The 12,022-nt window shown below is 43.0% G+C and overlaps 1 pseudogene; it reads right to left on the bottom strand.

Annotated features, from left to right (window-relative positions):
* Window positions 1–770: 770 nt before the first annotated feature.
* Window positions 771–5,463, bottom strand: LOC103592778 (annotated as a pseudogene).
* Window positions 5,464–12,022: the final 6,559 nt, after the last annotated feature.

Below are 12,022 nucleotides of genomic sequence, written 5' to 3'. Positions count from 1 at the left end.
GTATGTGGGACCCGACCCCTCGGGCGGGAGCACCGCCGCGCTTCCCAAGCGGCGCACTATCCAGTGCGCCACCGGGCCGGCCCAAGGCATCACTTTTTATATATCAGAGAAGGTCTCAGAACATTCCCTTTCCAGAAGTACCCCAGTGCCCTTTCATCTTATTTCATGCGTCTCCTCTGCCCCAGCACCAATCGCAATTTTTCTTTAAAAATAAATCAAAACAAAACACATATATAGCTACAGAAACATGCAAATGCACGTCATTTTCTGGGATACTGACTGCAAATAAACAAGCCTGCCCTTAGAACTGTGTGAAGACATCAGGTGGAGGACTGTGTGGTGTTCAGTACCCTTTCTGCCCTTTCTAAGATACAACCATTTCAACTTTCTACACTTACAGGTTGAGATATAGAAGGTCTAATAATAACTTCAGAGCCTTGTAGTAGAACATTATTAGCATTTATGAAATATACTTCCTTGATTATGTTACCTAACGATGACCATATAGTGGATAAGAGATTAATTTAACAATGTCCTCATTGTAATTTCACTACTTATAAAGAAATATTTACATAACTAGACTTAAAAAAGAAAATGAAACATTAATAAATATGAATATTTTACTAATTCATGAATTTAGAAAAGCATTTATTGACTAATAAATTTTATTGGTTTTCTCTGATTGATTTAAAATCATCTTTTCATCTTTTTTTTCCAGCTAAATTAGAAATGTGTAGATTTCCTCGTAAAACACACAATAATGTTCTTCCTTATAAATTACATTCTCTGATTTTCTTGTCAGCCTGCTTGCACGTGTTCAATATGCTTGCTTCCAGCTTGCCCCATACCAAATGCTTGTTTAATCCAAATATCTGAGCAGCAAACTGGGCTGATCCTTCTGGAGAAAGAATGGTCAAATAGCCAAGACCAGCAGGTAGTGGAAGAGAGGACCCCACATCCTGAGCTCCCAGTCTGGCTGAGGAAGGACTGCTGGGAACTGGGTGTGCAGTGCCACCAGACATCGCTGGTCCCAAACCACAGCTTCTGCCTGCCACAAGTACGGTGGGAACGCCACCCCTTCATACTCAGCTTTAATCCTCAGAGTTTCATCTGGTCCTTTATGGGCACATGTTACCCAAAGTTCACATGGAATGCCAAAATTTCCACAGGACTTCTCGACTTTTTCCCAGTGTCCAAGATCAGAAGTTGATACTACAGCCTTTCACGTTCTGATTTCAGAAGCAGCTTCACTCTCTGTGCAATTCAAAGTTTTTCTTTACCATCTGGAGCCCTTTAGGAGTTACTTCTTTAAGGTCATGATAAGACTGTCCTTCTGTTGGCTCCCATCTCCAGACGTCTTTAGGAATCATTATCAATCACATCAGCAAGAACCATTTCTTTGGTGGTTATGTCAACACCAAATTCAATTTCGTGTCCACCAGTGTACAGTTCAGGGTCAACTAGGGTTTCTCCAGCACTTCAGAAAGAGCCTGGGTGGCATGACTTATGATGTCCACCGCAGTTTGGCCTGTAACAAGTACAGCAAAGCAAACTTTTGCACCAATTAGCTGTTCCTGAGACCACTGTGGATCATTATTGGCATCATCCCTGAAGGACATGTCTGCTGCAGTTGAGTAAAATTCTTCCTTGATGGCAGGATTTCTTCTGAGAAAAGAACCAATTACTATTCTTCTGCAAACCCTGTCAGTTGGAATCATTTCACACCGGGACACAGTGAAAGCCATCTGCCCACATTTTCTGTAAAAGCAGCTTTGATACCTGCTTCCTGTGAGTGAGAAATACGACTGCTCATTTTGTTTGAGATTGCAGCCTTTCCCTGCAGATGACTCGCGCTAGTGCATTTGCTACTGACTGTTATCTGGTCCCTGGACTGCAAGAGGACTTTTCCTGGACAATCTAACCATTCATAGACTTCTTTTCTTTTACCCTCATCGAGTTTTTGCCAATGTTGGGTACCGCAGCTCTCACCGTCATCGTGATGGGCGGGGCTGCTCTTCACTGCTTGTGCTTTCGATTCGGTTTGTGCTGCAGATAGATCTACTCTCACGTCTCCTTCTCCTGCACCTCCTTCTTAATGCAGTGAACTTGTTACGTTTGTCTTCATCATGTGCATCTGTGTACTTCAGTACTCAGGATTATTATTTTCATACACTTATTGCTTACTCAAGGTTGTTGACATTAATGCAAATTGTCATGCATTCAGGCTTTGTATGTGCAAAGGATACACCCATTGCATTTCAAAAGCAAAAATCAACAGTGCATGACACCTGACAAAAACTAGGGGTAAATTAAATTTCCAGGATAAACGATTCATGCTTTTATTAATTCACGTGTCCTTTTCTGAGTGCAGGCTCTCCAGCATGTCGTGCCTCCTCTCCTCTTTGCCTGTGTGTGCACCCCATTCTTGCCCATCTTCACGGGTCACTGTGAAGACTCATCTTCAAGGCACCTCCTGTGGATACTGTCGTTTGATCCTCAACCATGTTCTCCTTTGCAGTGTCTCTTATAAGTTTTCTTATAAGTCTCTTTTATTTGACTTTGAGGTATGCTGCTTGTTCTTCCACCTCGATTGTGTCATGATGTCAGGAAATTTGTATTCTCTTATTTATGGAGCTTAAAACTCTGCTGTGTGCGTGCCAGTTTTATTGGACAGGAAACATGTGAGTGTAGGAATTAGAGTAAGCACTTGAAACATTCCCAAATAAATAAATGGTGGGCATTCTGTAAATACTAGGGGTCTTCAAAAAGTTTGTGGAAAGTTTTCTATTATCTTGTAATTCTACTATCCCATGAACTTTTTGAAGTTCCCTCGTACCCCCTGGCTTAATGAGCAGCCCATAAGATCAGCGTCTTCCCATCATAGTCAGAGGTGAGTGGTTGTCAGCAGAGGCTGCTTCAGATCCAGAGGTCATTTCAAAACACAGAGATGGTGGGAAAAAGAAATCTGTGTTTTGAAAGGGCTCTTTGGGTCTTTTGCACTTGCTTGTTCCTTTTCTTTCACTGAGAATAACCAGCTGAGATCACCAAAGACAGACCTGAAAGGCACTCAGGGATCCCTCGGCATTTCCATAATAAGTGATTAGTAAGAACGTCCACATTCAAATTCCCTAGACCCTTCCCCAGAGATCCTAAGTATGGGTGGGGCCTGGGTCCCACTACTTAAATAAGGATTCTTGGTTCTCTGGTTGTCAGGCAAATGCGAGACACTGTGGCGGAGCACAGCCCCCAGAGGCACTGGGCATACAGCAGTGCGGGGGGCGCCCAGGAAGCCTGATAGAGGCCAGTGCCTGCAAGGGCTCTCGCATCTCCGGACTCGGTGGCGACAGAGGTCGCTCTGCTGTGCCAACGTTTGCCAAGGTTTGTTGTATCACTGTAATTATAGGGTAATCACAGCTACGTTCCTCAGTGCATGTAACGGTTGTCAGAGCCCACTCTGCAGCAATTGCTTCCTATTAGGGAAATGTTAGGTTTCTTCTAATGATGAACGACACTAACACAACATATAATTCCTGTAGTCGTGATCTAATGCATCCCAAGCCAAAAACACAACTGTCCCGTAAGCCACATCTTCAGCGTGCCCAGAAAGACGAGGTGCTCTCCCTGGGTTGAGAGGTGACCTCTTTATGTTTTGGTCACGTGAATTTACATCTGTTAGGTTCAGCAAGGCAGAGAAAAGAGAGAGAGACCCGAGCTGGAATCATTTCAGCTGAAAGCTTCATTTCCACTAACACGGAGGGGAGACTGAGCCAGATCAGTTCCCCTGAGCTAAGTAAAGCAGAGGGTTTATAAGACTTTTAGGGAGGGTTCAGAGTAATGGGCAATTTTGAAATCAGTGGTATGCAAGGTGACACAGTCCTTGTGGTTCGATAGCGTCTGGTAGGTTAAGTCATAGGCTCCCGATTAGCTGCTCTCTCAGTACAAAGCATTCTGGCCGAAAGCCTGCTGGACACAACCTCCAAGGCATTCCTTCGAGGACAGTAATGTTTACCCCTTCCCAGGAGAGGAGTCTCAGTTCCCAGAGAAGAAAAGGGAAAGGGCAGGGGGAGTAGGGGTGAGTTGCTTACCCTGGCTGTGCTGATGTTAAGTCAGCCACGAGGCCTAATAACATGTTCTCTTCTCCCCAGAAAGCTGAAATGTGACAAAGAGTGTTTGATGTCACCTTCTTCCTGATATTAATTAAGCATCACTTAAATGCTGAGACTTAGAAAGGCTTTAGGCTTAGTCATGCCAAAAGAAAGACTTTTTTTTCCCTTGAAGTTTTTTCACCTAAACCTCTGAGTGTTGTAGATAATTCCAGCCCTAAAAGTTTTGTAGAAGTGATCTGAAATTTTTCATCAAAACCTTTCAGTATTAGAGATAATTATAGCTCTGCAGGTTCTGTAGGAATGATCTACACACAGCATTTCCCTGCCTTTCTCTTCTATTTCCTACCCACTCTTTCTTTTGGAGATTTATCCTCATCCCAAAAGACACAGGCCTATTATCATCACACAGATACTTACAAAAGGTAACCACTTGAAATGGAAGGCAAATTAATTTAATACTAACTTAAGCCAGCCTGATGTGGAGAAATGCAAAACTTTATGATTGAATGCTCACGTACCTTTGTTGTACGCCGCCGCGCTTCCCAAGCGGCGCACTATCCAGTGCGCCACCGGGCCGGCCCATATGTTTCTGATTAAACATGGCGCAGTAAGTTAAGAGGGATAACCACTGCAGGTGGAGGGAGGACAGAGTAGGTGGCAGTGCCCTGGTTGGTCTGCAGCCAGCTACCCACACTGTACACATGTGCCTGAACTTCCGATTTCTGATCTATGTGTGTTTCATGGGCTGGTTTTGGGAACTTATCTCCAATTGAAACTAGTTTTGTAATTTCACATTGTGTTGGTGTATGAGGGTCAGGATGGAGGTTGTTTACCTCAGATTTGTGGGGGAAATTATTTTGGAAGATCTTTGCTGCTTATTTGAAAAATCGAATTTAAAGATTGTTTTTAATTCAGAAGATATTGTGATTTGACTTGGTGAGTGAGGGCTGGAGAGTGTCATTTGGAGTACATAAAAATATTTTTTGCTTAGATTGTTTTCCAACCCAAGTTTAGATTGTTTCCAGTCCAGTCATTCCAATACAAGAATGACTGAAAACAAAATACCTCTTTTTATGAAAACCTCCACAGAATACAGAGAGCAGAAGGCCACAGCAAGACTGGTGCCTTTTGCCTTGGAGGGCTTGTGGACAGCCACGGGGACAGGTGCAGATGCTGATTTTGCTGCAAACATCAGTGAGCCAGCATGTGCAGTGGGGTCTTCTGTGGTCACTGGCAGAAGGCCACAGGACTCTAAGAGCACACGGGAAATGACCTTGGGATTCCCACAACTATCACTGGGGCAATAATGCCCCTTCAGACAGGCTGGGGACACAGTCAAGGAAGTACTACTGGGCATCCGTGAGTGTTTCTACACACCAAGTGACTGTGTCATAAAAACTGTTGACAAATTTTGAAAAAACTAGAATTTCTACTTTGCAATAAATACAAAAAGTAATTTTTGCAAAACAGAAAACTTACTTCAAAATATTTACCAAGGACCATCTTATGTGTATCTTGTACAAGGGTACTTCAAAAAGTTTATGGAAAGATTTGTATTGTCTTTTAATTCTATTTTCCCACAAACTTTTAAAAGTACCCAAGTATGCTCTGGGCTTAAAAAAAAAGGCTCTCTTTATTAAATAATAACTTTCCTGATTTTCATTCATTTCTATTTTAGAGTTCTTCTGAGATTATTTAATATAATTTACTACATTTGCAGAAATGCACACTGTGCTAGCACAAGGCAGCGACAAAATCTAAAACTTAAAAAATAAAAAACAAAGCAAAACAAAAACCCATCTTCTATTAGTAGCTGATAAAATATACACTGTAGAGATTTGAGTATTATTTAATAAAGCTTATCATGTCTCTCTTCCAAAGACACACACACACCCACAACACACACACTATGTACATACACATACTCCCCACAACACACACGCACATGCCACACCACACACACAGACACTACACACACACAAAAACACCAAACATGCACACACACACCCCACAACACACAAGCACACCACACACAGCATACCACACACATACCAAATACATAGACACACACCACACACTACACCACAAATAAATACACCACATCACACACCACAGACATACACCCCTTACAACACACACACTCCTCACAACACATCCACATCCACACACCCCACAACACACACAGATACACACACTACACCACACACACACCACACACACACATATACACACATAAACAGAATTTGTTGCAGTGTTTAGGGAGTGTTCCAAGAACATTTTCTAAATATTGTGTGTGTGTGTCTTAGATTTTCATTTTAAGTTATTTACTTATGATTTGACATTTCCTAAAATATTTTTTATTTTATTTTATTGGTTATGAATATTCATGAGATACAAAGCTGATTGTCACCCCTCGTGCCCACGATGTGAAGGCCAGATTCATACTGGCAGTACGCCCATTACCACAAATTCTGTTTGTACCCCGTGTCCCCCACCCAATTATCCCCAACCTCCCTCCCCCTCTCCCTTTCCCCACCACTACTCTTGTAGCCCAAGGTATGTTCTCTCCCTCTGCATGTCCAACGCACCACTGTGGTCTTTCTTTCCTTCCTTCTTTCTCTCTTAGCTCCCACATATGAGTGAGCACATGTGGTATTTATCCCTCTGTGCTTTGTTTATTTCACTCAGCATAAGTTTCTACAGGCTCACCCATGTTGTTGCAAATGGGAGAATTTCATTCTTTTTTATGGCAGAGTAGAATTCCATGGTATATATATACCACAGTTTCCTTATCCAATCATCCATTGATGGACATTTAGGCTGGTTCCATGTCTTGGCTATTGTAAACAGAGCTGCGATGAACATGGGAGTACAGGTATCCCTTCGACATGATGATTTCCATTCCTCTGGATATACACCCAGAAGTGGGATTGCTGGATCATATGGAAGATCTATCTGTAGTTGTTTGAGAAACTTCCATAGTGTTTTCCATAGGGGCTGTACTAATTTATAGTCCCACCAACAGTGCAGGAGTGTTCCCTTCTCCCCACACCCTCGCCAGCATTTGTTATTCACCATCTTTTTGATTATAGCCAGTCTAAGTGGGGTGAGGTGGTATCTCAATGTGGTTTTAATTTGCATTTCCCTGATGACTAGTGATGTTGAGCACTTTTTTACATACCTGTTGGCCATTTGTATGTCTTCCTTTGAAAATGTCTATTCAGCTCCTTTGCCCATTTTTTGATTTGGTTGTTTTTTTTAACTATATAATTGTTGGAGTTCCTTGTGTATTCTGGATATTAATCCCTTGTCAGATGCATAGTTTGTAAAAATTTTCTCTCACTCTGTAGGTTGTCTTTTCACTCTGTTGGTTGTTTCCTTTGCTGTGCAGAAGCTTTTTAGTTTGATATAGTCCCATTTGTTTATTTTTTCTTTTGCTACTTGTGCTTTTGGGCTCATAGTCATAAAGTCTGTGCCCAGACTTAATCCCTGAGGTGTTTCACCTATATTTTCCCTTAGTAATTTTACAGCTTCAGGTCTTATACTTAAGTCTTTAACCCATTTTGGGTTGATTTTAGTGTATGGTGAGAGGGGCATGTGTAGTTTCATTCTGCATGTTGCACACAGCAGCACTCCATACAGTGGGCCTGTCTCTCCTGTGCTGGCGTGGAGGCACAGCTCCGTCTTGGTTTTCCTCCTGCCTCCCCTGCTCCTCCACGTCTGTTTCCTTGTGTGGCTCTCCCTCTTCTGTGAGCACTACAGATGCTAGAAGCACCCATAGCTCAGGTGCCCAGGAATGATTTTTTCTGTAATCCCTGAAGGTGATCTCATCCATTCTGATGTTGTACAACAGCTTCTCTATGCAGACGACTTTCAAATTCATAGAAGTTATTCATGATTTTATTCATCAATTCAACAGTTTTAAAATTACAGTCTAAGCACTGTTCCAAGGGGAGTGCCTCTGAAGAATCTTCTAGACAGACATTAATCAAACAATCCTAATTACATGGAAACTTTCGAGTGACAAGTCCTATATAAGAGAGCCACTGTGCCCTGAATACCTGTAGTTTGGGTATGTGATTCCAAAAAATAAGTCAGTGATGGATTTCTTGGGGTAATGATATGTAACTTGGGATCCATAGGATGAGCCTATTTACTGGAAAAGCAGGAGGGAAAGGGTCCTGTGACAGGGAAGACGTCGTGTGTGCAAGCACAGTGGACAGCCCTGGGGCCAGGAGGGTGTGGTGTGGCTGGAGAAGGGGGCACAGCAGCCCTGCAGGGTCGGTGCCTGTTGCCAGGGCAAGGACTGTTTTCCTAAGAGCAAGAGCAATTCAGAGCCATGGGATAAACTGATCAGCATTGCAGGAGGACAGGGAAATTGATGGGATTGGGTTTGCCTTTCAGAAAGATCACCGTACGTGGGCAGGAGTGCATCACAGCAGAGCAGTTGGTTGGGCTTGGGAAGACGTGATGGGAGGAAAAGTGAGGTGTGATTGTCAGCTCCTGCCCAGCCACATCATCACATGGCCGTCTCTTTCTCACCATTCAGTCTTAGTTCCAGGATTTTCTCCACACAAAGGCCTCCCTCGACCACTGTGTGTGTTGTGGCTCCCTCTCCTTCGCACATCGTCACCTGACCCTGGTTCTACATTTCTTGTTCATGGCACCTGCCATGATCTGACACTCGAGCACATTTATTGTCTCTGTGGGCTCAGTTTTTTCTCCTCTCTAGAACAGAATCTCTAGCGGGCAGAAGCCTATTCTTTTTAGTACACCACTGTGTCCCCATTGCATAGTAAATACCTGGGGCCTGGTAGATGCTCAGTGACATTTCTCTCTATGAACACACGGGAACAAATAAATGCACTCTGGAGGCGTTAGGGAGGTAAAACAAGCAGAAGGCCATGGATCGGATGCCATGGTGGGGAAAGGAACAGGGGCTACCTTCAGGCTTGCATCACTGGAAGAAAGAAAACAAAACGACCATTTTGGGGCAAGGGAGGCAACAAATATTTGGGATGAATAAATAAATGAATTAGCAAATAGGTGAATCAACATTTGTACCTTAGGGCAAAATAATGGCAGTTCAGGAATGATCGAAGTGTGGGAGCTCAGTTCTAGGCCAACAGTTTTGGGTAAACATGTTCCAATTTTAATCAACTTGCTGAGCAAAACAAACAGAAAAGAGAGGTGAGGGCACACCGTTTCACTGCATGCCACTGGGCTGCTATTTCTGGCTTGCCAGGGCAGTCCACAGGAAATGATCGACGGTCTGTTTTCTCCTGGAAGCAAGGTCTTGCAAGCCACCGGATTCTGGAACATCTCACCATTGCTCAGTCAATTGCATGGCCCACAGAGTGCCCTCTTGTGTCTGGCAAGCACCTTCCGAAAACAAACTAGAGATGAAGAGCTCGAGCAGAGCTGTGGGGAGGATATGTCTGCTGTCCTGGGATGTGAGAAATGAAAACACCATCATATCACGCATGAATGGAGAGAGAGAGCTGTCCTGATTCTCCCGCAGGGGATCTTCAACAGACGAACTTGCCCATTTCTCTCTCCTGAACAGCCAGGCCACCTTGTGGGAAGCAGTCAAGCCTGCACCCTCTGCCAAACGCTGCCTCCTTCGTGAGCCTGCACATTGCTCAAACACACTGAAGATTTTCTTTCCATTTTTCCAAGGGCATTTTCATTGTTGCCGTCAGAAATTGTCTATAAATGTTAAAAGAAGAAATGAGTATCCGATGAAATACTAAAGTTTTGCTAGTTCAAAAGCAAAGTGTGTGTGAAAGTTTATCCATTCAGCTGTACAAGAAGACAATAAACTGACCAATGGGCAGAACTAATACATGCTGAGAGGAATCAGAAAGCGGTCCTCCTGGTGGGGTGGCTACAAGGGGTGGGAAGGGACAGGAGAGAACTTTCTGGAGAGATGGTAAAGTTGTATGTCTTGGCGGGACTTTGGGTTATCCAGGTGTATGCATTTGTCAAAACTCATTGGATGGTCTCCTTAAGATTTGTGCTTTTTACTTTACAAAAATACTCATATAGAGAACAGATAAATACTGAATTCAGGTCATTGATGTGCAAGACAAAGTACTTGGGGGTGAAAGGTACTGGTGTCTGTAACTCACTTTGAAACATATCAAAAAGTGAGGGGGACAGGTGGGTGGGGGGAGCGCAAAAGCCTGCGCGGTGAGATGGTAACTGGGATGAGCCCCAGTTAGCCAGGTGTTCATCTGCAATTCGTTCAACTTTTCTGTATTTGAACATTTTCAGAACGGAATGATGGGTAAAAAATGAAGTAGTTAGAATTGTGTCAAATTACCGTTTCCTGTTATGTTAACTTTCTCTTTTTTTTCTTAGAAATGTAGGAATGTAATTACAAAATGTCTCCCTGCTTTAGGGTTCTGACTTAGCTATTTCATGTGTCTGTTACCCCAAATCCAATCAAATGCTAACAAAGGCAGTGTCCTTACTGCTGCACTCCCAGATATTACTGCGAAGGAACATTATCACGCAGGAGTGTCCAGCAGGTCTGGTGACAGCCGTGTGGTGCTTGCTGTTTTAATCCTGTTTCCTCCCTGACTGGCCACCCTCATTCAAAAGCAGTTTCTGCACGACCAGTTGTAACGTTCAGACCCAATGCTTTATTTAGGTTCCAAAGAGTCATGAAAATATCTGGAAATATATTTGCAGAAATTCTTATTAGTGTCTCCAAGTTATATATTCATTTATAGGGCAGCAGTATCACATTTATAATTAAATGTAATAAAACTTTTCAGCAGCAGAGTGTATATTAACCAAGATGCTTCCATAAATATAATTTCCGTGTAGACGGTCAAATGCATAACATATAATTCCTGTTTTTAATTTTATGTTTGTGACTCGGAATTGCCTAGAGTAGCCCTAAAAATTGACATTTTTCTCCACCCTGATGACCACGATTGCTATCCTCTGGGTTAAAGTATCTGACTGTTACAAACCCCATCTCGCCAGTGGTTTCAGCCACAATGTGTGCAGAGTGACTGCAAAGCAGCGGCAGTAAGTTGAGCACTGATAGGGAGAATGTCTCAGCTGGTGTCTGGAATAAGAAAACTAATAATGATCCTACAAGTGTGAAAAAGCCAAGGATTTTATCAGGATGGCATGGTGACGTTATCAGTGCAACCCTAGCATGAGCCTTTTGCATGCAAGGAAGGAGTGGTTAAGGAAAATGTGAGCCATGCAAGAATCCACCTGCATCCCGGAAGGATGTTCAAACAGCCCAATGCCTCATTGCCACTCTGTAACAACCTGCGGTGGGTGGAACAGGGACAGCTTCATGGGCTTGCCTCAAGGCACCCTTCTCAGGAGGGTGTCCACGCTTGCTATAATGCTTTCCTGTCTTTCTTGGAAAATCGTAACTTTGTTTTTTCATTTTTTTTTTAATTTTATTTTGTCGATTTACAATGTAGTTGATTATTGTGGCCCATTATCGAAACCCCCCTCCCTCCTCCCTCTCCTCCCTCCCACCCAACAATGTCCTTTCTGTTTGCTTGTTGTATCAACTTCAAGGAATTGTAGTTGTTATGTCTTCTTCCTCCCACCCCCGGTTTTGTGTGTGTGTGTGTGTGTGTGTGTGTGTGTGTGTGTGTGTGTGAATTTATTTATTTATTTTTAGCTCCCACCAATAAGTGAGAACATGTGGTATTTCTCTTTCTGTGCCTGACTTGTTTCACTTAATATAATTCTCTCAAGGTCCATCCATGTTGTTGCAAACGGCAGTATTTCATTCGTTTTTATAGCTGAGTAGTATTCCATTGTGTAGATATACCACATTTTCCGTATCCACTCATCCGATGATGGACATTTGGGCTGATTCCAATACCACATTTTCCATATCCACTTATTCGATGATGGACATTTGGGCTGATTCC

The sequence above is a fragment of the Galeopterus variegatus genome, unplaced genomic scaffold, assembly GCF_000696425.1.
Source record: "Galeopterus variegatus unplaced genomic scaffold, G_variegatus-3.0.2 Scaffold1219, whole genome shotgun sequence".
Classification (NCBI taxonomy): Eukaryota; Metazoa; Chordata; class Mammalia; order Dermoptera; family Cynocephalidae; genus Galeopterus; species Galeopterus variegatus.
This window is presented reverse-complemented; position numbering and strand designations above follow the sequence as displayed.